The sequence below is a fragment of the Phasianus colchicus genome, chromosome 4 (genome assembly GCF_987193195.1).
Source record: "Phasianus colchicus chromosome 4, bPhaCol1.hap1.1, whole genome shotgun sequence".
NCBI classification, from domain to species: domain Eukaryota; kingdom Metazoa; phylum Chordata; class Aves; order Galliformes; family Phasianidae; genus Phasianus; species Phasianus colchicus.
The window spans coordinates 40,796,195-40,821,551 of NC_143439.1; the positions used below are offsets into that span (position 1 = coordinate 40,796,195).

Below are 25,357 nucleotides of genomic sequence, written 5' to 3' on the forward strand. Positions count from 1 at the left end.
GCCTATTCATTATAATAATGAAGCAAGACCAGAATCCTAACCACAGTTGATGTTTGATGCAGGTTTATAAGAAATAGTGAAAAGTGAAGCCATAGGAAGAAGTTTCTTATCTTTAATTCAGTGAAAACGAAATATGTACAACAACTTGATGCATTTTGAGGCCTTTGGTGTTTGACTGGAAGGCTACCACTCTAATTATTTCCTGTTGTAATTGCACAAAAAGGAGTTTCCTCCTTATTCATTTACATCTTTCTTGTCCCACTTTTTTTTTTTTTTCCCAGTGAGATGATTTAGCACTAGTGTCCCCTGAACAAAAAAAAATCCTGATTAATGTGCAGCAGCTGACATTACAGCATATACATTCATGCAAGTGATGGAAGAGCCTCATGTAATTGGATAAGAAATTGAATAAAATAATGAAAAATTTAACACAGTCTTTGTCTTTATACCTTACATTGGAATGGTTGGGAGGTCAGGGAGTGGGAAACATCTAGGGGTATTTTATATTCTTTTCTGATAAAAATTTGTTTAACATAGGTCCATGATTAAAAAGAATGTGGTACCCCACTGCGACACGGAGGTACAAGAGGGAATAATAAATTGGTGGCATTGACAAGGTGTCATTTATTATCTGCTTTAAAACGTCAGGTCATGTCACTGCAGTGAAATATTTTCTCTCTTGATGTATGTCTTACAAAGCAAGTTCAATGTTTGGCACTTTTCGATTTCAATAAAAGAAAACAGCTTTTAATCTGGAAAGCATAGTAACCAACAGGAAAATAAGGTCAATTCAAGGCTCCTATTTGAACAATTTTTTCACAAGCCTCTCAGAAAAGCCTATTTTAAGTGGTCTAGTTCATCAGAAAGCCTTGTTCATCCATCCTCACAGAGCCTTGGCTGACATTCTGCCCTTTTCTCCTTCCTCTCTTTTTTTTTTTTTCCTTTAATTTAAATTATGTGAATTTCTGTGAATTCAGCAGCAGAAATTCAAAAAGAAGGAAATGTTGATTTCTGAAGAACTGGAGTGTTGTGATAAATAAACTATAAGGAGAACATTTTCAACAGGACATTAATTATAACCTAAAAATACATACGGGGAATTGAAGTAAGTTATGAAATTATATCAATGATACATCGATGATAAGACCAATTAAATAAAGCAGACATGTTTGCATTAGTAGTGAATAGACATAAGTTAAATCCATATTGCAAAAGTCTTCTTCTCCCACAAATCTATCAGAAACATAGAATTTCAACTAAGTCACAAATTTAACACAGAGAATGCATTTACAAAAAGTAAAATAAAGACTAAAAATGGTATTCATTAGCGAGGGAAGAAAATGAAGCTTGCTTTATACGACACTCACAAATACACTTCCTTATGAACCTGAGTGTTAGTTACCCCTTGAACTTACCCTGCCAGAAGTGTTTTACGTTATTGTTTGGGGAACACACTATGACTATAAGCAGTATGACAGCACTAAGAGTCAGCAGCAGACCAAAACCTTGCTTATATGACTTTTTACAGGTAGGTCTAGACCAAAGTGCCACAGATCCTGACTTGACTGGTCCTCAAGACAGAAAATAACTGAGGAAAGTAGTGGAAATCAGACCAGTCTTGGGGCAATTTGAGGGCTCACTGTTACCTGCTCAAGTGGCTGCATTTGAGTCTTTGTGCAAGTCTTCCTTTTCGCCATTTTTCGCTCAGCTTGAGGGCAGTATTTACTGCACAGGGCTTTGAAACAGCTTCACTGACTTAGCAGCAATATTTACACTGGTACAAGTACATGTTTCCTGGAAATAAAGTTCCCCACCCTGGAAATATGGCCATATGACATGGTGAAGAAACAAAGAGTGAGAAGTTTTTGCTAGTTCCTTCCTAAGCCCAGTTCTTACTGAATCCTGCTTCTGTAAACTTCCTTCTAAGTTCAATATATCAGTCCCCAGCTGAATCTTAAGTTTCTTTTTTTTTTTTCCCTCCCCAAAGAACTTAATATCCATAGCCCATTTTTTCTCTACCAGTCGCACAACTATCTAGAGGAAGAATTGAGAATACAAGTAGTATTGTAAGAATCAATTGTGATTTGGCTTAATTCTGTTTCTTCTGTGCAACAGTAGCAACCCAGAATAGTTTTATGGAAATCATGGAATCATTTATGGTGGTCTTAAAGGTCTATTTCAACAAACCATCAATCTGACCTAGTGACTCCCATCAATAAGCCAAACCCTTTAACGGCACATCAGTCTGCAGCTGCTCTTGTTTACTGTTATTGTAATAAAGATCAAATCCCACAAACCTCTCTTTCTCCAATTTGACCACATAGAATCACCAGGGTTGGAAAAAAACTTCAGGATCATCTAGTCCAACTGTCCTCCTACTACCAATATTTCCCCACTAAACTGTATCTCTCGGTACAACATCTAAATTTTTCTCAATCGCCAACCTGGGCAACCTGTTCCATCTCAGAATCAGTAATTTTTGGACAGTTTCTCCTTGTCACAACTCATACAGATTTATCCCAAGACTTCCAGGATGAAAACCGTGCTAAGAAGGGAAATATATATATATATATTTAAGGAACAGAATGTAATCACATACTAAATGGAACTCTATATCAGATGTACATTAAAATAAACCAGTGTGGCCTAACTTCCTGTGAAATGACCACTTTGAGTGTTAGAGGCTATTTTGTACAACATAATACTGTAAAGTTTAATTCATGACCAACTGACAGAACAAACAGCAAGTTCTCATATTTTTTTCACATTTCTGTTGTCCAGCTAGAATGGTTTTACATTACCTTGAGCTGAATGTCTTGAAGACACTAGAAAAACCAAGCACCTTGAGTTATGTCACAATACTTCACTTCAGCTATTACAGTACTATTGTTAAGATGAGCAGAATAAGAAATGGCCCAATTTTTGCCAGGGAGGAGGGAATGCCATGTAAGGGGATTATTGCTATTGTCTGTTGCTTAGTAGCTAGCTTTTAGATTTGGTGCTCAACACAGACACATAATTAAAATTTAATTTGTGAGGGCAAGAGAGAAAAACAGAGAAAATATGCATCATACAAATGATGGGAAGAGAGAGACTTATCTCAGGCTTATGGACCAGTTCCAAAGAGGGATTTAGAAAGTTTCTAGTGAGGCATGGATGAGAAGCTCAAGACTAAAAAGCTCAAAACTAGGGCTATGAATATGTTGTAGTTCATGGAATCTCACTAAAAATGTGTGCTAGAGCAGACAGTGACATATAATTAGCTCCTAGAAAATACTAACCATTCCAGTACTCATGAAGCATCACCTCCCTGGAGGTCAGCTGCTTACCTCAAGGATGTCAGAGAAATGCTTCTTCCCTTTTGGAATACAGGCCTGGGAAGCCATTTCTTAAAATATTAACACTCAACACTCATTTGAACAAACCTGCCCTGCTTATTCCTGGGAGATAAGTTATAAAAATTAAAATTAGAAAGTCATAAATTATATGTATTTTTGTTTTGGAGATTAAGATTTTTGTCATTTAACTGATGGAATGGTAATATTATGTTTTCCCAGAGGATATATTTCAAGTAATATCTCACACAGTGTTATAAGTGCAAGTTTTATCATGTACAGTGTTAGCAAGATCACACCACTCCTAAATATAGTGCACCAGGAAATGTCTTTCACGTTATGTAAAACAGTGGTGTAGCTTATTTTATATTTCAGTCTGAGAATATGTTGCATTTTTGCTGAAAGAGTAGGTCTTACAGGAAGGCAGGTGACCTGCCATGTTCTAGCAGCAGAAAATAAGCATCCAATGCCTGCTGCCTGTGAGGAAGCTGCTTGGGTAGGAGCCACTGCCATAGGTGTGCATGTTCCATAGCTTTCAAAACACACTGAGTTTCATGACTAATAGCTCCTGCAGCATTAGAAACAGTAAGATATTGCTGCTCCACTGCTATATATCATCTGTTGCATGCTCATAAACTCTTTACGTAATGGAAGTTCACTTATAAATTAGAGATCATTCAGACTTCCCTACAATATTTTCTGACAGACAAATAGTAATTGTTTTAGTTTTTCCGATTTACTGACACGTAGCTATAGCACTGGGTAGTATTATCATCTCTTAGATTTATTAAGAGACAAATAGCAGGAATGTCAGGCTGCAAACCACATTGTGCAAACTCATTGTGCACATATCTTTCCCCACTGCTGACCAGACTATGTCCAAGAACACATAGACAGGAATTCTGTAAGTTCCCAAAAAGATATGATTGATATCATAAAGCGCTATATCACCTTTTTCACCTACTAATTGATTTCACCTGAATAGCTTCTATTTTTCTGCATCTAAACTAATAGTGTTTATATATTAACACATTTTCAAGCTTTTTTATACAAATAATTTATACTGATTTAAAAGAATTGTATTACAATAAACACCAATTAAAGGTGTTATTTTACATCTCTAGCATCGTGCTTGAGAGTTTTAGATGAAAAGTATACAAACAGTACATCAGTTGCATTGACAATAATAAAATGTGCTCTCATTTCGTAGGGCTATCACTTGATAAAATAAGTTTTCAGCCCAGAGCATTTTCTTTTCACACACTAGAAATCTTATTCATTTCTGCTTCCTAAACCAAGGTAGATAATCATTTTCCGTTATGAACCTATTGCATCAATTTCAAACAGAAAATTTGGATCTGGGAGTTTAGTTGCCTTCTCTCCTCCTCTTTCCTTCCCTACAGTTATTTTTTGCTGTTCTTATTTCAAGTTACCAAAAATCACATAAATTTTAAACTAAAGAGAAGAAAAATACCAAATATGAGTTTGTCAAGACCACAAGCAGCTTAGTTTCATTTGTCAGACTAGAAGCTTACTTTTGTGCTACTTCAGTGTTCTCCAAGAATGGCATTCATTCACGTGACACACTATAAGGCAAAATAATCATTTAGAAATAATATGGTAAACAGCCCTGGAGCTATAGAGAATGGGAAGCATCTTGGATACATGTCAATTTTTTTCTTGATAGTGAAAGTTGTTATTAAAATAAACTAGAGAGTTTGGGTTCTGTGTTTCTTTGTGAGAGGGCGGTTATACTAAGAGGAGTGACAAAGTCTCCTATCAACTTGGCCAGAATCCCAAAACCTGTAAGATCCTGGAAATATTTCCATGTTTTGTTTTGTTTTTTAAACAGGCCCAGAAGAACTAATTTTAAATGAACTCTTTCTTGAATTGCCAATTGCCTAACTGAAAGTTACAGATTATACATTTACCAGTAAGAATCTCAAAGTTTTCATATGGATACAAAGAACTGATATAATCTCACATTAAAATAAATATTCACGAATCATAGTGCTGAATCAAGTTGGGTTCCAATGACAGTGCTATAAATCCAGAACTACTCTATTAGTTTTAGTAAAGCTATTACAACTTAGCACATGAGTCTATTTGAGTATGTCTTCTTAAAAAATATCTCACAAGTCAGTGATTAAGTCTCAAAAACACTGCTTTTACTCCAGAATAATTCCACTGGGTCACATTCAAAAGTCTTACTATGCATCAGCCTTTATAGAAGTCTGACGACAGCAAGTAAATCACAGCAGGAGGACTGTAATTTAAAGGCAAATGCAGGGGATTGCTAGCAGAAGTGGTTGCACTTCAGTGAATCTCCAAGTGGCTATTGCTGCTGTATTAATAGCACAAAGACAACACAACACGTGCTAGTGAGTGACAAGTACACTGGAGACTCAAAAAATGTCAAAACAAAATGGTAGCAGACTATTTTTTGCTATGCATACAGTGGGATACCCCTGGCAGCTGGCCTGCTGAGAAGTCATCTGAATGAGAAAACGGATACACTTCCATAGATCCCTTAGCCCACAGTCTTGACAAGTGCTACTCTGCTGGAAAAAGCAACAAAAACCCATCTGATGCTCACTGCATCTGGGCTGGGTAGCAAACATAAGCAGCTATTAAGGAAGGTTGATGAGATGGAAACCCATGCATCTAAAACTGAGGCATGTTGCAAAAAGTCTATAAAAGAACTGAAGCAGTGCACAGCAATCCCAGGAAGCATAGCACAGGAGATGAAATCCATTCTGGGTAGCATGAAACTGCCCGAGAATGATACCCAAGGGGGATAAACATTAATGAATCTGTAGATGCAGATAGGTCCAATTGAAAGGTAACTGAATGCATGCTCCCTGCTGACAGCAATATCCTACATATCCTACCACCATCATCAAAACTGCTAGTGTGACAACTAAAGATATTTTTCTCAAAGCAGTAAAATCTTAAGTAAAACTGTTCAGGTCCCTATATTAACAAGGAGGTCTCACTGTAACCAAAAATACCCACAGAAAGCACTGGGACACCTCATGCTTAGTGATGCTGAACTGGTGGCTACCATGCAGGTTCACTGTTTGTCTGGTTCAAGATCTCCTTATTCCTTGCCTTTCACTGACAAACAAAATCATTAAATTCTACAAAATCAGACTCCACCATTTTACATCAAAGCTTATGGACGCCTTGGGATAATTTGTATTTTTGGTGAGCAAGAGGAAAGCATAATGTAGTGCAAAGGTCAACAAATGCTTCCAACATCATCCAAAAACTTGGTGGTGGTCAAGACCTCAGGCAGCTCAGATCCAAGATTAAGTACAAACAGATTAAGATAGATGCACTGCTGCTGTGTCCTGTTGCTTTAACCCCTATTCTAGTCTGATGTACTCAGGTACAGTTTAAGTTGAATGCAGGTACTTGCAGTTCACCCACATGGACATGACACTGTTGTGTTACCTACATATTTACAGCATGAGAAAACAACCATTTACATAGACAATCATCCAGAATTTGATTTTGCACATACAAAATATGACAGACAGCACATAAACAAATTTCCCATGGAAGATACTGCGGGGAAATAGAAAAAGAAAAAAGAGAAAATGCCATTTCAAATTTAGCACTCAGTTTTCTCAAATAATTGGCTTGGGTTATCTTTTTTTGTTAAGAAATACTCATTAAATTCAAATCAGACAGTAAGAGAACTGCCTACTTATCCATGAGAGAATCTGGCTGTTACATGAGTAGCATTCCAACCATTCCCAACTAGACAAGCTATCTTGAAAACCTTTCGTTGTCAGTTTATAAACCAGGTCAGAACTATCTGGGGTTAGATATAAATGTGTAACAGGAAGAGGATCTCTGTTAATGATCTCCACCAGGGGGGACTGCCCTTTAAAAAAGTACTCATAGGAGATTTTAGTGCTGTATTCTCAGTTTGCTCCACTGAAGTATCACTGCCTCCAAAAGCTGAGAATGCAAGGCAAAGTATACAGCAACACAGCTATGAGAGATACTTCTTGTTTTCTGATAACCACCTACAACCATTTTGTTCACATATCATCATATTTCATCTTCTGATAACTTTACATAATGTATTTTATGGACTAGATGAAATACTATGTTAGAATTGTTCGGAAAACAATAGCAGTTTTCACTTTTTTTTTTTAACATCTTATGAGTTACTTTTTTTTTTTTTTTCTTTTACATTCCATAGAGAAATGAAAATTAAACCTCTAAAATACTGAGAAATCAGAAAGACATTTCAATCTTTCTTTGCATCTATTAGAAGTCAAAACTACTGGCTCTCTTTCCTACAGTTGACAAGTACATAAGAAGCGGCCAAAGTCTGACACAGAGAAAGTATATATTGAGAGAGAAGAGTTCTTCATATCTTACTGGAAAAGTAATATAAAGTAATATGTATCACTTCTCCATGTATCAATGGGAATGTCATCTGTGCAGCCAGAAAGAATAGGTTTCTTGGTTAAGACTGTGTTGTTTTAATCATTAACAAGTGCTATTATTTCAAAGACCCCCCCGCACAAAAAAAATGTGGCAATTGAGATACTGTCAATATTTCAGTTTCAAAAAATTAGACACCTGTAAGGAGCAGAGCCAAACAAAGTGTAATTGGTTTCACGTATTGCTGCAGAGCTGCATACAGAGTTGCATTTAACATTATCTAATGATAGGAAAATAATCATTAAAAAAATATGTATGTTTACTTTCATAAGAAATAAAGCAAACGAAATGAGAAAACCAACATCAGTAAACAGTATTTAACAAATAGTTAATACTGAAGAGAAAAAAACTGCAGTAAGAAATTTGTATAATCCTATCTGCTGGCTAGGAAAAACAATACTGGGCTTTCTACTTAATATTTACTTTAAGAAGAAAAAAGGTATAATCCAAGTCTGTCCTTTTTTTTTTTTTTTTTTTTTTTTTTTTTTGCTTGCATACCCATAACTTCAAGTTCTGTCTAAAGAAAATAAAGGATTTATTTATGCTGCAGTTTAATTTTTCCTTTCTGTTTCTACTTATCCCTACTGAAAAAAAAAATTGAAAAATCTTTAGCATTTACTTCAAAAAAAAAAGAGGTTGTGACTGCAGCAAGCTCATCAAATCAGCTAGGAATTCAGATCTTGGGGAGAAACCAACAAAGCCTTACTCAAAGTCCCTGAAATGGAGCATTCTGCTACATGCTAGCATTTTTATTTTATGCCATTGTTTGCCATTTTGTCCCAAATTCATTAGAGAGGACCTCAGTGACTCTGCACGCAGTCACATTTGTCATCTTAGAATTTTTAATTTTATTTGAAGGGGTAGGTCAGGAAGACGTCATTTGAAACTAGAATTCATAGGAAAAATTGCAAATTATTTCCTGGTTGTCAAAACATTGCAATCTTTAAAGCTGAAGTACATACCCGTTTTCAGAGGAGGGGTGAGGAGGGGAGTGGGGGAGGGGGAGAAAACAGCAGAACCTGTTATTTTATCATCTTTATTTTTTTCTTCTTCACTCACTCATATACAATTCTGCTTTTAATCTTCCTTTTCAGTAAGAACAGATTGTCCTATTGAAAAGATAGATTCCTTCCCCTACCAACAGGAAGATAGTATTGTGAAAACTCATCCTGAAAGAAAGAAAGCTTTTTAAGAAGCTCAAAATAAACCAAAGAGCTTAAGAAAAGAAATTGAGTTCCATTCAGCTTTGCTTTTTCTTTGTTAATTAAGACTTTTTTTTAAAAAAAAAAAAAAAGATTTCTTCACTGCAGGTAGAAGTTTACAGTAATGAAAGACACTGTGCATCTTTCCAGAGGTACACATGCTCTGAACACTGAGATGAGCCAAGATCACTTGGCAGTGGCTTCTTAACTGGCTTCTGCACAGATCCCTTGGCACTTCCTGTCACACTGTATGTTGTGAATCAGCAAAAATGCTTTTCCTGAAAGTTTTGGTTCCTTATTTTTTATTCCTTCACAGTGAATGAGGAGTTTTTGAAATAAAGCACACAACCTCACATAGTGCATTTGCTGCAGTTCTGTGGAAAGCGTTGGCTAATTCTAAAGGTGGATACCATTCCAGTTTTCCTAGCATAACCTTTTTAAGTTTCTCTGTAAAATCCAGAAAAAAAATGGGGAAAGAAAAATCTTCTATTTTTGAGTAGAGAACCAAAACTAAAACTAGAAGTTTGTCATCAAAATCTTGATCTCATTGCCATCTAAGACAAAATAAAGAATACAAAATTAGACTTATCTTCCTCAGATAAAACTCTGAACAGGCTACCATACATACCATGCAAATCTCTCCCTCTTTTCCCTTTAGTATAAAAGCCTGTTACAGCTAAATTGAATGATCCAACAAACTGTAATGCTGCCTACCAGCAGGCTATTCTCACATAACTTTTTCAATTTGGCACATAATGCTCAGAGCAGACAATATAGAGTCTGTGCATTAATAATGCAACAAAATCTTGCAATGGCTGGACCAGCTTTTTCTCCCTTTTTCATTACTTTTAAGCATCTCAAATTGTCCTGCTTTTTCAGATGCGTTAGTACTTAAACCTGATCTTTGTTCAAGGCTTTTCTGTAGTATAGACAGATCATACCTCCAACATAGCTGAAACGTAACTTTTTTTTTTTTTTTATGCTACTGACTTCTTTCCCTCCAGAGAAGGTTAAATTATGTCCTCTGCAATTCATTAGACTGGTGATGGAGATCCAACTCCTACCTTTCCTTCACAGAGTCACCGTACAAGTGCTGTGACTGCCACCATTAGAGGACATCTAAGACATTCCCATCTGCAGAATCCCCCAGCACTGCTGGAGGGACCAACTGCAGCAGAAAGCAGTTTCCCCCCCCCAGATTTGAGCATTACCTAAAAAGTAGGGTGTGGGAGAGCAATGCAGACTGTGCTTTGAGCCCCTAAAACTGTTTCTGCCCTTTAGAAGTTGTTAAATTAGGAGCCTTCTGAAAAAAGAAAGAAAAAAGAAAAAGAAAAAAAAAAAAAGGAAATATCTGTACAAGCAAAGAAAAACAGTAGTATTTTTTTCTCTACTAATAGGAGCAGAAATATTCTGCCACAAATACTATCACTTCCTCAGGCTATGCTGCCACATCTTTTAAAGTTGCTTGGAAAGTCAACTCAGTGAAGAAGTTGCACTTCAAAACAGTTACAGCTCTGCTCAAGCTCCCCAAGTGCTCTTAGCTCCCAGCTTGTAGAGGTGACACAAATAGAGAATATTTCGGTAAGGAGAATAGATAGGAATCTCTGTTCAAGGTGCTGATGCCTATTAGGATATAAAATGGGAGCAGCATTAAAGTACATGAGGCTTCTTTTGTCCACACTCACATGAAAAAGCAACTCTTGATACATCTATATAAACTCACAAGCACCGCAACAGAGTTCCTAAGAAGTAAGCAGAAAGTGAGTTCTTCAGATATAACAAAAGAATCAAACTCCATCCCACCTGGCAAAAGATTACTGAAAAAGAGAATCCTTTTAAATCAGCTGCCAGCCTTAGCAGGATATACCTGCTAATGTGAATGTACCAGCACTTATTTGAGAAAACTGAAGGTAAGTACTGAGTACAAAGAATATTATCACTTTCACAATATGCCAACATTACTCACTATCCACAGATCAACAGTTTCTTTCCTCTTTTATTCTCAGGAAATATTTAAAAAGTATATATATTTATATATATCTAAACCCAAGAGCAATGCTGTAATGCTATAATGTGATGGAAAGTACAATAATAGCAGAGTGGTACAAGCCCAGGCTGTAGCAAATGAGGACAAACACAAACGCAGCAGCCACAGACACAGAAACAACAGAAGAAAAACTACTTACCTGCCTCAGGTAGACAGGGATCTCCAGCAAGATACCTTTCCCTCCATTGCTAGTCCTTCACTGAGGTCTGGGAAGGGGTGAATCCACCCCTTCTGGTCAATCAGGTGTATTGCATGCACCTGAGCTCCCCTGGGTTGGCCCTGCCTTTCCATTAGGTGCTTAATCACTGGTTCAGGCTGTGACCTCCCATTTCCACTACACCAAGTTAGCGCACATTTTTTCATGCAGACTTTAGTATGCTACTTGCTAATATCTCCACACCAGGTTCTGTAATAAGAATATACTTCTAGGGGTGAGAATTCCTGAGTATTATTTATTTGTTATTTACAACAGATGCTGATATATTGTATATTTTCAAGTAAGAATATTAACCTTTATCAAGATTTCTAGATATAAATCAAGCAATAGTATTTTAGATTAATTCCACCATTCCTTTTAGTAAGTGCTCATTTATGTAAAAGAGTATCTCAGCTGACCACAAAAGCCTTTTTTTTCTTCAGTCTTTTCATTCTGTTTTATCAGAAAACAGAACTCACTGACAGACCAAAGATCATCTGTAACAGAGTTATGTCATTAGCACTGTAGGAATCGCTCACAACAGACTGCCAAAAGGCAGTAAGTCACCCAGTGATCAAGAACTGTGGCATGATGTACAAGCAGAAGTACAAACTCATTGTTTCGAGTTCTCCTCTCCCCAAATACAATTTCAGCTCCCAGCTAGATGCTTGCTTTTCTACCTTACTTAGATTTTTCTATTAGAAAAGTCAATTGAACTGAGTCAGCTTCCATCATTCTCAAGGCATAATCCTGACAGCCCCCTCCTGTTTCAGCACTGAGACCTATAGAAACCATTTTCACTGTGTACATTTCCCTGACTGAGAACCCAAGAAGTATGTACAAAATAATGTTACACTGCGGGCCAGGTCATAATTGCTTGAAATGAAACTCATGACACATCCTACTACTTCATATTTACTATTACTTTTTTTTATTTTCAGTCAAAATGATTACATTCTACTCTGAAATAGATAAAAGATTCCTTGCAGACATTCCCCAGATGAAAATAATTTCATGGGGGCTGGGGGGAGGGGCCATGAGCATACTGTGGTCCATTTTTCTCCTGGTACTCAATTTTGCTTTTGTAGGAAACTGATGGAAGAATTCTCCAAATATTTCCAGCAATACTTTTTCATTTACAGTGAGACACATGGCAACATGTTAGAAAACAAGAAAATGAGAAAAAGACCAGTATTTGCATCCAGTGTTCTCTGCTCCAAGTGAACAAATCATTTGGTGTTGTTTCTGATACTTTGTACAGAATCCAAATTAGACAACTCTGTTTATTGACCACTTGACTATCTAAAAGAGGCCAAGAACGATCAGCAAACTGTAATGTTCATTGTCCTGTACCCGTGGATTAATCAGCACTGGAGTATCTGAATTACTTTGCCTGTTACGCTTGCTTACTGAATTTATCTATTGGAAATGTCATTTTCCTCCGTTATATATTTCCTTCATTGTAAATCAAGAGAATGCTTATGTGTTATATGCTGAAGTTAATTCAATTTACACCGGTAAAACAACAGCAGAACTGCACAGGTTTACAACTGCATCTGAACAGTACTGCAGGCTTCATGGCAATGACAGTGATTTGAGTTATATTTTGCACAGTGTAAAGGAAGGATATTTCATGGGCAGGTGCCGATGCTTATACAGGATTGCATCTGACATAAATTCAGTGTGCTCTTCAATGCTGTTGGATAGCAACAGTTTATCATCAGTGCTCATTTATTGTGGCACAAGCTTATTCACCATAATAGTGGATATCTTGAAAGGTCTTTAAATATGATCTGTATGATAATTTTATTAGCTTTATGCATAAATCCTCAGAAATTTAATTACTGGTCTGGAAAAATATAAATACAAATTATAGAACTCAAGAGGTTTATAAATCCAAGCAGATAGAATAAGCTTCCAGCTTCACCTAAGGATATACTAACACAGCTTATTTTATAGAGAATAAAGTTCTCTAATTTCCCAGAATTTCAGTTATTTCTTTATCTGAAAACTATCTACTGCTATCTACTCTTTAAGATTGAATGGCTCATATTACAAGTGCTCAACAGAAACAAGCTGAGATAAGACCTCTGGGCTGTCAAAACCTTGTGAGGTCTACAGAATATTGAGATGCACATCAAAAAACTGTACAGTAAGTCAAATTTCAAGTAAATAAATGAAAATAAAATTTTAGTAGTCACAGTAGTAAAAGAGAGAAAGTTGATGGCTCTTAAAAAGACTGCTATTTTTCAACCCATGTAAAATCTCATGTAACATTTTCAGAGCTTCTTCAGAATCTTTTAAAACATCACCAACTCAATAATAAAAGCACACATATATATATATAGGTATTTAATATATAGGTTTAGAATGTTGTTTGAATCCTTAAAGTGTGGTTATTACAAAATTGATTTGGATTGCTTATATGATATGGAGTCAGTATTTGCAGTTGACTAACGAGAATAAAAATCAAGCTGAGAAAACACTATATTCCATGCTCCTCTCCACCAAGCTGAAGGTAGGAGATAATTCTTTACACTCAGATGTTTTCTATCAAATATACATACTTAATTTAAGGGAAAGCAAGTATCATAAGCACAACTGAAAATGTAAAACTTCCAAGTTTTATGCATGATTCATTATTGTATACATTACAAAGAAGCACTGGTACAATTTTAGCCAACACATCCATTTCGTAGGACACTTGCCACCTACTACCTGTAACTTATCTAATAGAGCAGGTAATTTGAGATTTGCACTTGCTCCTCCCCACATTCATTTTCAGTATCACACAGTCCACCTACTAAGTAATAGACATTCATCAATCTTTGACAAACAGCACAATAAAACTGCTCATTTTGTCTTAAGATGGGACCCAAATCAAACCAAAAGAACAAGTCTTGCACTCGTACTATGGGATAGACACAGGTCCATGTAATACCATTACAAATTCAATTACATTGCACTGTGATTATTAATGATAGAACAGTGTAATGAATCTGAGTGAAGACAAAACTCCACTGGTTAAGTGAGTCCTTGATGCTGAATTTTCTTTGCCAAATTAAAGCATCTTTTTTCCCCAGGCATATGGAAGTCTCATTAAAAGTCCATTTAAGCCAATGAGAATCTCCCCATTGATAGGCATATGTTTGAATTAAGTCCTTGCTGCATTAAAATTGAAACACTGAGGGGTCAGAATTCTTTTAAAGATTCTTAGCTCTCATCGGCATGCATTAAAAAACATGCCTTATTTGCTCCTCTTTCCTATTACTAAGAATCACAGGAATTTTGCACTTAAATTCTTCACACATTGTTACATAACTTTATCTACAAAGAGCCTTCAGCTACATTAAGGAGAAGGTTGTCTAAATTTAACCCAATCTGCACTATGTTGCCCTAATTCCAATCTGTCTTCTCAAATTCCCCTGTCAGTGATCATCTAAGTCTGTACAATCCCTGGACATTTTTGACATTAAAACTCTCCATTTGCCAGAGAAATAGTTGCCTGTCCAAAGCACATTTCCCAAGGGGGCTGGATTTGATGCGCTCACACTTCTTCCTGAAACTGATCAACTCTTAATTAAATATATGTCATATACATGCAAATAAAGTCTCATTTTAAGAAAGTGAGAGCAAGGCTGGGTAGGACTGTATAGCCTGAATTAAACCTGTATTAATCTGGAGACTCCAAGACAGGAATAAAAGCTCTTTCACTCCAAATCTCAGTGGCTCCATATTTCTCCAGTAGGTTGTGGACTTTATTCTTCTTTGGCCTAATAAACCTTGAATTGCCTTCAACACATATGAGCCACTTCAAACCAACAGAATAGGTTATTGTCATTCCTACCCTATCTCAATACCTTACTGGAAATTATTGCAATTAAAAGCCACTGGCTTTTAACAAGAATAGGTCAACCACTGAAACAAATTTCCAGAGGAAATGTTTTTAAGATGACAAATTCAGATCAAAATCTGATAACTTGCTGAAATAGAAAGGCACAGAAAGATTTGAGATGTCTTCAATATTCTAAGGTGGTTTTCAGAATTATATTCAAACTGGAGGTGCTTTTGGTTTAGCTGTGCATTTCCTCCTAATGGAAAATGAACAGCTAAAATCTCTTGCCTCAAGCTGAGAATGTGCTCTTGCATTTCCAGATGTAAGATCTCTATTCGACTGAACCCAGTAGGTTGTAGTCTGATTTTGAAGTTATAGTCAAAGACAGACCCAACACTTGCTTTGTCTCATAACAGAGATTTTTACAGCTCCCTTGGAGGTAACTCCATTACATGTAATTCACATTTGCACTAAAATTCATAGCCCTTGGAAGAGCTTGGATTCACTCACTGTCCTAGGCATTTGGATCTGACTTGGAATAGCTGAAAGAAAGAGTGCCAGTGTTGGCACCCATTTCGCTTCTGCAAATAAAAATTCAAGAGAAAAAGAGTACCTTTTTAAAATTCTTTCATTCTCAAAGAATTATCTAACTTCACAGTACATTGTACGTGTTACTTGAATATTATTATAGAAGGCTGGAACTTGAAAAATGTTGCCAAATTCTACTCAGAGTATGCATAAATCTTTAGCGAATTTAGAAAGAAATTAATAGATGTAATCAGCTCATTCATTTTGTCCATCACTTACAGAAAGCATGAAGAGTGAGGAAATCACCAGGAACTTGAGCCAAATTTGATAAACAACTGGTTGAAATCTTGTCAAACCAAGAAATACAGGAATAATTGTTTTCTTTCTGCAAGTATAAGATGGGTTGAGCTATTTCCCTGTCTCAAGTATATCAGTGTATGTCTATAAACAAGTGCATAACCTTCTGGTTTGAGTTAGGACTAGAGAAATGCTGTGATACCAGAATTTTCTAAATCTAAATTCTACAGTATTAAGCATAGCTTTGATAGACAAAGCTGTATTATTTTACCTCAGGAGTGATGCCTCACTGCCTTTCTCTATCTGATCAAAATCAGAAAAGCTTCAGATGTATAAAAAACTTCCAGCCTGTTCTAGAAAGATTTCTCACTCAATTTTGTATATCTAATACAGTAGAATACTTAATTCTGCATGGAGGGCAAGAGGCAACCCGTAGTCCATTTAAGACTCCAAATGATTGAGGGTGGTAAGGAATGTCTTGGTAACATTAAAAGATGTATTTTCTGGTTTTCAGAACTATTTAAAAAGCATATTTGGTGATCAAATAAAGGTTCCCTAGATCTAGTCTAGAGTTAGATAATCTTCCAAACACTTAAATGCTTATCTGAAAATCAAACTGGGATAATAATCATTACTAGCTATTCCGTTTCTTTCTGAGAAAGCTTTTGACAGCATCAGACACTAGTGCAGCATAAACTAATATAAACATTTAAAAATAATGTTTAACTCCACACTAGATGATTTTAATTATGAGCTTTCAAATAAGCCAGTGCATACACAGCACATACACAGTGAATAGGGAATGTTTGAAATAGTTGCTACCTACCTCTATAATATGCATCAATAACAAATAAATTTAACAGATGTAATAGAAAAAAAAACATTCAATGCTAGAACATCAGTAACACTGTCTGACATATGGAATTTGCTTTATCAGCATTCATGAGACAGAACTGCACAGAAGATGAGGGACAAGTACCAAAACCAAGTCAGAGACATCAAAGATTGTGGCAGTTCCCATCCCTGCTGCATTTTGTCTGCATTCCTACCTGAATACCTTTAGTACTGCAAATGTTGCGATACTTTTCCCCGCCTAGAGCTTCCTGGCTCAGTGTTACCCTCCTCCACTAGTCTTTGGACAGCCCATATGAAGATGCTGTGAAAAGTGTGATAGAGCACCCTAAAAAATTCTATCATTCATTTCTTCAGCCTCTTGGGACTCTCAGCAAATGTGGAGCCCTGTTTTCCAAATGCCTCTAGAAACAAGAAATTCATCCCACCTTTTACTTTAACCAGGCAAATAAAATAGATACAAGGGACCCACCATGTTGGATAGAGTCTGGAAATCTTTAAATAGTTCCTTAGGGATATTTATTTATTGTATTTATTTATTTTTTTTCTTTTACTTTCATTTTTTTCTTCTTTTTTTTTAATAGAATTTAATAGAAAAATAACACAGATTATGATAAGCTACCTAGAAGCAAGAATGTGTTGATTTTCTTACTAGGTATATCCTGCCTTACCATATCAGCATGTTAATACAATTTGCATAATTCAGTAAGAGTTAATGAGAACAATAATTATTTGAGAGTGAATTATGCTTTGGGCCTTATTATTTCTTTCTTATAATTTTGAACTTCTTTGTTTTAGATTCTGCCAAATGCTAAACTCACTACATTGCCAAGTAATTGAATTTCTCTTATTGCACACACACACACCACAAAGAGCATGCTGTTCAGACAGAACTTATATAATGCTCTTCTCCTCACTGGATCATTCAAACGTTTTTTGTGGAGATGACTCAAATCCTGATTACATTAATGAAACTCAGTACAAGGTCCACAGATGTTGATAAGTATTCTTCATTTTAAGGGGGGTTTCTGCAATCAAGATAATTTGCAGACTGAAGGCTCATAGCAACCCTGAATTAATTAGTAAAAATAATCACATTAAGGCTTGAACTTAATAATAAACTGGATAAGCATTAACATTTTGGTCATTAAACCTGTTTAATTAAATTTAATCAAGCTCTCACATTATTACAGTTACAATACACTAACTAACACATTGTCTTGCCCCTCTTCCCCTGTCCCTACAGAAAATGAGAAGAAAAAAAAAAAAAAGGAAAAAAGGAAGAAAGAAGAATTACCAGACTTAATCAAAGAAAACAAATGATTCAAAAATGCCTCATATTGGAGCCAAGCTTCATGACATCAGAGAGTAAGATCTTTACTAATCAAAGATACAAAATACATTAGGTCATTTTGCATTCTTCTCAAATCTTTTGCCAATTCTAAAATATTGTCTATATTATATGCTTGCTTTTTTTTTTTTTTTTTTTTTTTTTTGAAACTAACAGGAAATTATTTGTACTTAGAGCATCTCAACACTCCCAGTAGCAAGCAACTTATTTAATACTGAAGTATTAAGTGAAGAAACTAGCACTTAAATACTTATCCAAGTGTACAAATCATGACTCTGTAAGTTTTTTATTTAAAATTTCCTTTCTACATATTTGAACTGTATCTCATTTTAACATTTATGGCTTTACAGAGCATTAAGTTAGAAATTTCATTCTCTTTCAAAAACACTATTGAGTTAAATGTGCAAGGCTTTCTGAAATATAACTTCATCAAAGAGTATTGTTAAGTCAGTACTAATTTCTGTCAACACTTTGTAGATTTCTTAATTAAAACATATTTAAAAACAGAGAACTTACTGAGTTATGGTACTGAGTTATGACTCTTAATATCAGTCTTTCCACTGAATTAAGCAGACAAGATTATTAAGTAGCTCCAGCTCCACCCTGACAAGAAGACAACCTGGGCTGCAATCCCTTCCTGGGTTAAGTTTTCACACAGAATTCTCATTTACCACACAAGAAATGCTACCTGAGCCTCCCCCCACTCCAACTAGCAGCTTAGTAGTGATGCTGCAAGTGCGAATGGCACACAGTGCTTTTTCACAAAATAAACCTTTTGACAGTAAACTGTCAGTTTAATTAAATTTGCGAATGTTTTCCATTTTTTTCCATCAAAAAATGGAAATACTATTTTCCTGGTAAATATTTTTCCTGGGAAATAACTATTTTGATTCAGATACAACACTGGAGCTTTTCACTGCAGTTAGAAATAAATTACTACCACACCTTCATTCTTCACTGTGTGCTAGATACTTAAACAAAAGACAGTGATATCTTCTGGAACATATAAATTGGCTGGGAATGTATTACTAGTATAGGTGGACATATGATCCACATGTGTAAGACTCCTCTGAGACACCATGACAGCAATCCCAGATACAAATATTAAAAATTTATAGCAAAAAAATGAGAATTTGTTTTTTTACCAGAAATTCAGAGTTTTCCAAGGAGATAAAAGGTCATTTTTCAAACAGTTCAAACTATCACAATGTTTAAACAAATCCTGGCTCCACTAGACATTTCATCTTTCCCAAATACTAAAGCATGTCCAGAGATGTCTTCTAAAGGCTTTGTATTAAGGCGCTCATTCAAACCTCACAGATATTTTGTCATGGTTGACTTGAAGCTCATCAATATATTAAGAATCATCTTCTCTACATCCGACTTTACTGAATTGTTTGCAGTCTTTTCCAGGAAGATTTAGTGCATGTTTTTCCAAGAGTGAATTCTATATACGAAAAATAAAGATACCTGCAATCCTATCAAAACTTTCTCATTTTTCTGATCATTTCAGGATATCTCATAATAAGAATGAGACCCTAAACAGTGAAGGATATTTAGCAATTAAGACATATTTCAAAAGAGAGAGAAAGAGAGAAAAGGGGGGAGGGAAAGAGTTTCACAGCTTGAATCTTATGCAATCAGAACAAGGTAGCAAAATATTTTATTGTCAGCCAAGTGCCATTGCTAAAAATGTCAGAGATGTGTGGGTTCAAAGGCTGATTCAAACTACTTAAAAGAGAAAGACCATATAATCTCTACAATCAGTAAATCAAATTTATACAAAAGAGAAGTGACAAAAGCTTCTTTTGCAAATATACAACACTTGAAAATCCCATAACCAGTAATATTGAAAAACTAATTTGGACAGTTCAGTTACGCGTAGAAAACTACAAATTTTCCAAAGATTATTTAATGGAAACCACAGATCAACACAAAAAAATCTAGAATTTATACATGTATATTATACAGATAGATGGGAGGCATTAGATATAATGAAGTTCAATAATTCCTCTAAAGTCAATAGTAAAAAATAGGTGAAAAGTCCCGGTTTCAAAGTACAAAACATCTAGTGCTATTACAAAGCAACTTTAAGTCTCTGTCTGAAAGCTGCTCTTATGTTAGATATGTATGATACTGACTCCTCTCTATTCTACCTCTTTTAAGGATCCCAGTATGACTAAGATGGAAAGAAATGACAGAGAATCTCAGAAGTGCTACTTCAAAATCAATTTATACAGTGAACCCAAATGTCACTCTCATCAATATTTATGAAAAGATTTCACATTATATGGCCAGCATTGAATGGTGCATGTTATTCTTATTAATGTTTCATAAACATTTCTACAAAAAACAATATGCTTTACTTTGCTACTGAGTATTAAGTAGAATTATGGCAGCATCTGCTTCCAACAGTTGAGTGCACAAGCCCTGTCGTAAATTCCATGATGCATTAAGATGCCATTAAAGGTACCTTCTGTGGCTGTCTCCTCATTTACATACCTTGTAAATCATCAGGTAAAAATCAAGTGAACTGGGGAGTTATTTCCTGCATTCTTTCCTTCTGTCACAGAATCTAGTCCCATCCCCACCTTCCTCCATCAGGAGTATCACCTACCAAAACATGAAGTTAATGATGTCAATGACTAGAAACTTAATTGGTAGACACAATTCAATTTCTTGCATTTTAACAAATCTTCTATTCTTAAAGAAAGAAAATTTGAGAGTCAACACATGCAAGACGACATGAGCCCTTTTTTTCAGGATTCTTATTTGTGAGACTTACATCTCTTGAATAGTAAAATAATTATAAAATAACAAGGAATGAAATTCAGGTAAAAATGAAGCCTCTGTGGTGGTGGTTTTTTTTTTCCACTTTATTACCATTCTTTCCATTATGGACTTTTCTACTGCTCTCTTCCTGAGAAAATAAAATATGGATGATCTAAGCTTTTGCATAATTAGAGCTTATCTGGAGAAATGTCACCATCTTGATTTCAATAGCATTTCCTCTCTGTTTCATTTCTTCTAACTACCAGTTTAGGTACTTCAATCCAACTGTTTAAGAAAATAGCTGGAAAAGATTTCCTTTCACAGAAGTGTCTGGGCAGTTCCGTGCATTGACTGGCAGGATAGTTTCGGGAACATTGCAGCTGTCATTCCGATGCCTGAAGACTGTTTTTCTCATCACTCTGGTAACTCAGCCTCTAATGGCCAGGAGTTTGGAAATGGGAATCTGCACCTGCGTATCACAGTTGACAAAAGCAACATGCTGCTGACAGAAAATCTGATTTGTTTGACTGTTTCCCCTCCAATGTTCAAACCAGCCAGGTGCAGTGAATTAGCCAGGCCAGCTTTCTCTGAACTTAACAGTTATTTCCATGTACTTTCATTACTTCCATGAGCTTTGCTTTTTTTGTGAAGTCAGAGAAAAATGCATAAACTATGGAAACTTTGTCCTGTATCTCTACTGTGTTGTAGCATAGTTGAAAAGGAAAAACCTGGTGAACTGCAAGACTGCCAGGGGGAACTCATTAATTTTATCTGGAATGTGTCACATTCCAATGGAAAAAATGTTTTTTAAACTTAAGAAAATGAAATAACCCTTACTCTTTGTTTCAGATTTTCAGCTGACATACATGACTTCCTGGCTGTTAGAAAGTAGCTAATGGGAATTCTTAGCATTCTTCCCAGTAGCTTCTAAAAAAATCAGATCACAGCTTTTTCCTCAGAAGAAGTGAGAAGGAAAGTTAATAAATTACATGAAGTTTCTTACATTTAGTGACAAACATGAAAAAACTCACAGACTCTTTTAAGTGATACTTTCTCCTCACCCGCCATCTACATTTATACTGCACCTGTTTTTGCAAACCTGAGTCCTTGAACTGCTGCAGAAAGAAATAAGAAGTGTCTAACGTGCTTTATTGCTAAACAGTGAGACACTTTCTTTAGCCTTTCAATAAATAAAGGGGGAGAGGACTGGATACTTCCAGAAGATGAGAAAGATGCTGAATTGGGGATGACAGGTCTGCTATGAATTATGGGTACAGAAAAGTCACCCCACAGGTGACGTGCAGACAGCTTTGCAAACTGAGTCCATTCACGTCAAACAGGGCTTCTGGACAAAGGGCATCCTTCAAGCCAGCTCTTCACACAGGAAGAGATGATGCCTAAGTGTTACAGGCATCCTAAAGAGCCCAGGCAGAGAATGGAAAATACACTTTCAGAGATGACTACAATTACCCACAACTATTAGTAAAAATATTAACCTGAAAAACAAGAAAGTTTGTCAGCATTATGGTAGAAGATGCAAGTAAGGGCAGCAGGTTGAGTACAAGCACAGTTGTGGCAATAGCCACTGCTATTCCCATTGGGCTGCCATGTGCTTCTGAATGAATAAGCCACATAAAGAAGCTTGTTCTCTCTTGCTTTATTCCTGCAGGTTGTTCTGTGCTGCTGACTGTCTCCATGGGGACACCACCTATATCACCTATTTGTCTGCATCTAGGTTGCTGCTAACCCTCATCTCCCATTTATTTATCTAGAAGCAGAGTCTGCCTTTGTGCTGTGTTCTCATTTTGGAAAAGCTGTTATTGTTTATAAATTATAGAATCATAGAATCACTCAGACTGGAAAAGACTTAAAGATCATCAAATCCAACCCAACCTAACTCCCTATCACATCTTTTTTACCCAAGGAGGTTGTGGATGCCCCATCTCTGGAGGCATTCAAGGCCAGGCTGGATGTGGCTCTGGGCAGCCTGGGCTAGTGGTTCGCAACCCTGCATAGCAAGGGGATTGAAAATAGATGACCATTGTGGTCCTTTTGAACCCAGGCCATTCTATGATTCTATGATTCTTTTTATTCCATTTTTACCAATCTCTCTAAGCAGTTCTAAGGTCAGCCAGCACTGCCATAGCTTACAATCCTATTACTTCTTCAGTGGTACCTGCTGCTGCATCTTTTCATTTTCTCCTTTAGGGAATTTGTGATGCTGTTTGTTAAAGATCTCGCTTTTTTACATTGCTCTAGAACCAGTGTTTGCATTGGGAGAAACTCTTTGTGATGCTGAATGAAAGCATAGCACTGAGGGAACTGAAAAATTAGAGCATACATTTACTCTTTATAGACAATGTGCTCACTTCACCCTCTTTTCTCATTAAAGCACCTCCATGTATTCAGTATTACAGTTTCTTGTTACAGCCTTACAGCTCAGAATGTTTAAAAATAGATTTGCACCCTAATCCAAATACAGAGTGCTAATCTATCCCCTGTGAGAAAGTCTTCAGTTTAACTGTCCTACAAAACAATTCTTCTCTTCTAAAGCTCTAAGAACCTTTAAATACTCATAAATAAGTAGACCTTTGTTAATCTCAGTATTAATGAAAGCAGGTCCTTTAGTTCTAACTGCCAAAGCCACACCTACAATTCTTTACACCTGTGCAGAGTTCAGTCCAACTAAGTCAAAGAATACAGGGATGCAGCAATCTGCCCACATGGCTTTATTTCTGGTGAACTGATCCTAGAGCCTACCAAGCCATATTTCTGACTCACGTAAAACCACCAATGCCTATAAATAAACAAATAAACAAAAAACTGTTCTAGAAAAGTGCTTGAATCATCTTTTAATTTTCTACCTAATTTCACCTAGCATGGTGCAAGACCCATGCTCCTGGGTGCTGCCACAGGATAAACAATGATTCTTTTAACAGTTAGAAAATGCAAGTGAATGCAGAAGCACAGCCTGCTGCTTCACTACTAAAATCTATACATTTTATTACCACATATGCAAGCATATGTATCTATATACACACACACTACTTGAGCTTCCTGACTTCAGATATTCTTTTATTACTGCCTATATTAATAATTATCTAATTGTTTCTGACTTCTCTTCTTCCTCCAAGAACATCACCACTTTTTGTTGTTGTTGTTATTCCTTATCAGTTTGATATTCAAATAGGAGAGAAAAAAAGAAACAACAGCAAGCAACGGAGGTTTTGTGTGCTTGTAAAGTTCTATTCTAGAGGGAAATTGAGGGAAATTAAACTTTTTCATGAATATTTCCACCTCTTCAAATGGAAAAGTGCTTTGTCAGGAAAAAAATGCAGACAAATGTTATAAAAGGTACTTTAAGCATGTCTCAGACATATTTATGACTCTGAAATATACGGTATCTCACTACTCCCTACTCTATTACATAACTCAGCTACCAACTATACTGAATTTCATACCCTTCAAAGGCATTTAACATAAAGCATATTTCGCTCCGACTTTGAATTTCACTTTTTACCTTCAGATTGCCATATCATCTCTATTCCTTCCATATTCATCTATGTATTTGACTAATGTAAGTTACTATAGTTTTTAGAAATTGAGCTCTATATATCTGCTTTTTATTACCCTTCATTGCATTCACTGCGCACCAAGGTTTTGCTACACATTTTACACAGAAAGGCTCTCCTAGACATTAAGTAGAATCAGTAGATATTCCAATTAACACTTCTCATTGGCTGTTTGATATTTTTATTATTATTATCTAATTTTATTCTCTTTCTTTTTCCTCTGTTGCTTTCAAACCTCCTCCTACCATTTCCACCTCTACCTATCATGGCAATCACAGTCCTCATACCAACACAGTAGATTGGCAGGGCCAACATGCACATCCTAAGAGCTGTCATACACTTTTGTAGGTAGCCAGAGCTAAGTGAGACGCAATCAAGAAAGCTATACTGGTCTATCTCAACATCCTAGAATCATTTACTACCCTCCATCCTCTCTTTCCATATACTTCAAGTCAGAAAGAAACCTTGTTACAGAATATTCAGAAATACTGTCACTTTAAACAAAAACACTGTCTAGCAATCTAGACAAATGCTGTTTTCTGTACCAGACTTTGTTTACGTCATAAACACAGTGTCAAATATGCAGTTTTTATGGGGAAAACCACCTTGCATAGCACACAGATATACAGAAACTTACAGTATGAAATAAGTGGTGTAGCCATATGCAGCTTTACTCTTGAAGCAGAAAAATCTCCCAAAAGATTACATTCTCAAGTAGCGGTGACCTGAAATAAAAAAGTGTATATATTATTGAACAGAAGCATGGTAGCATTCACTTCAGAAGTAACCGACATTAGAACAATAATAATTTCCAAGGTTATTATTCAGAACTGTCCTGAAAGTGTTGAAACTGGTTGACTGAATAACGTAAAAAATGACACCTTTCGGTAGCCTTTTCTCTATGCA

The 25,357-nt window shown here is 36.0% G+C and overlaps 1 long non-coding RNA gene across 2 annotated transcripts in view; it reads right to left on the reverse strand.

Moving 5' to 3' along the window:
* The window catches only part of LOC116239119 (uncharacterized), a 328,962-nt gene that overhangs the window by 21,897 nt on the left and 281,708 nt on the right, over nt 1-25,357 (reverse strand). For both annotated transcript variants that reach the window (XR_016466097.1, XR_016466098.1), the window contains exons 7-8: nt 25,089-25,176; nt 20,610-20,720 (exon numbers count right to left, since the gene is read on the reverse strand). This is a non-coding gene — a long non-coding RNA (uncharacterized LOC116239119). The remainder of the gene's footprint in view (nt 1-20,609; nt 20,721-25,088; nt 25,177-25,357) is intronic.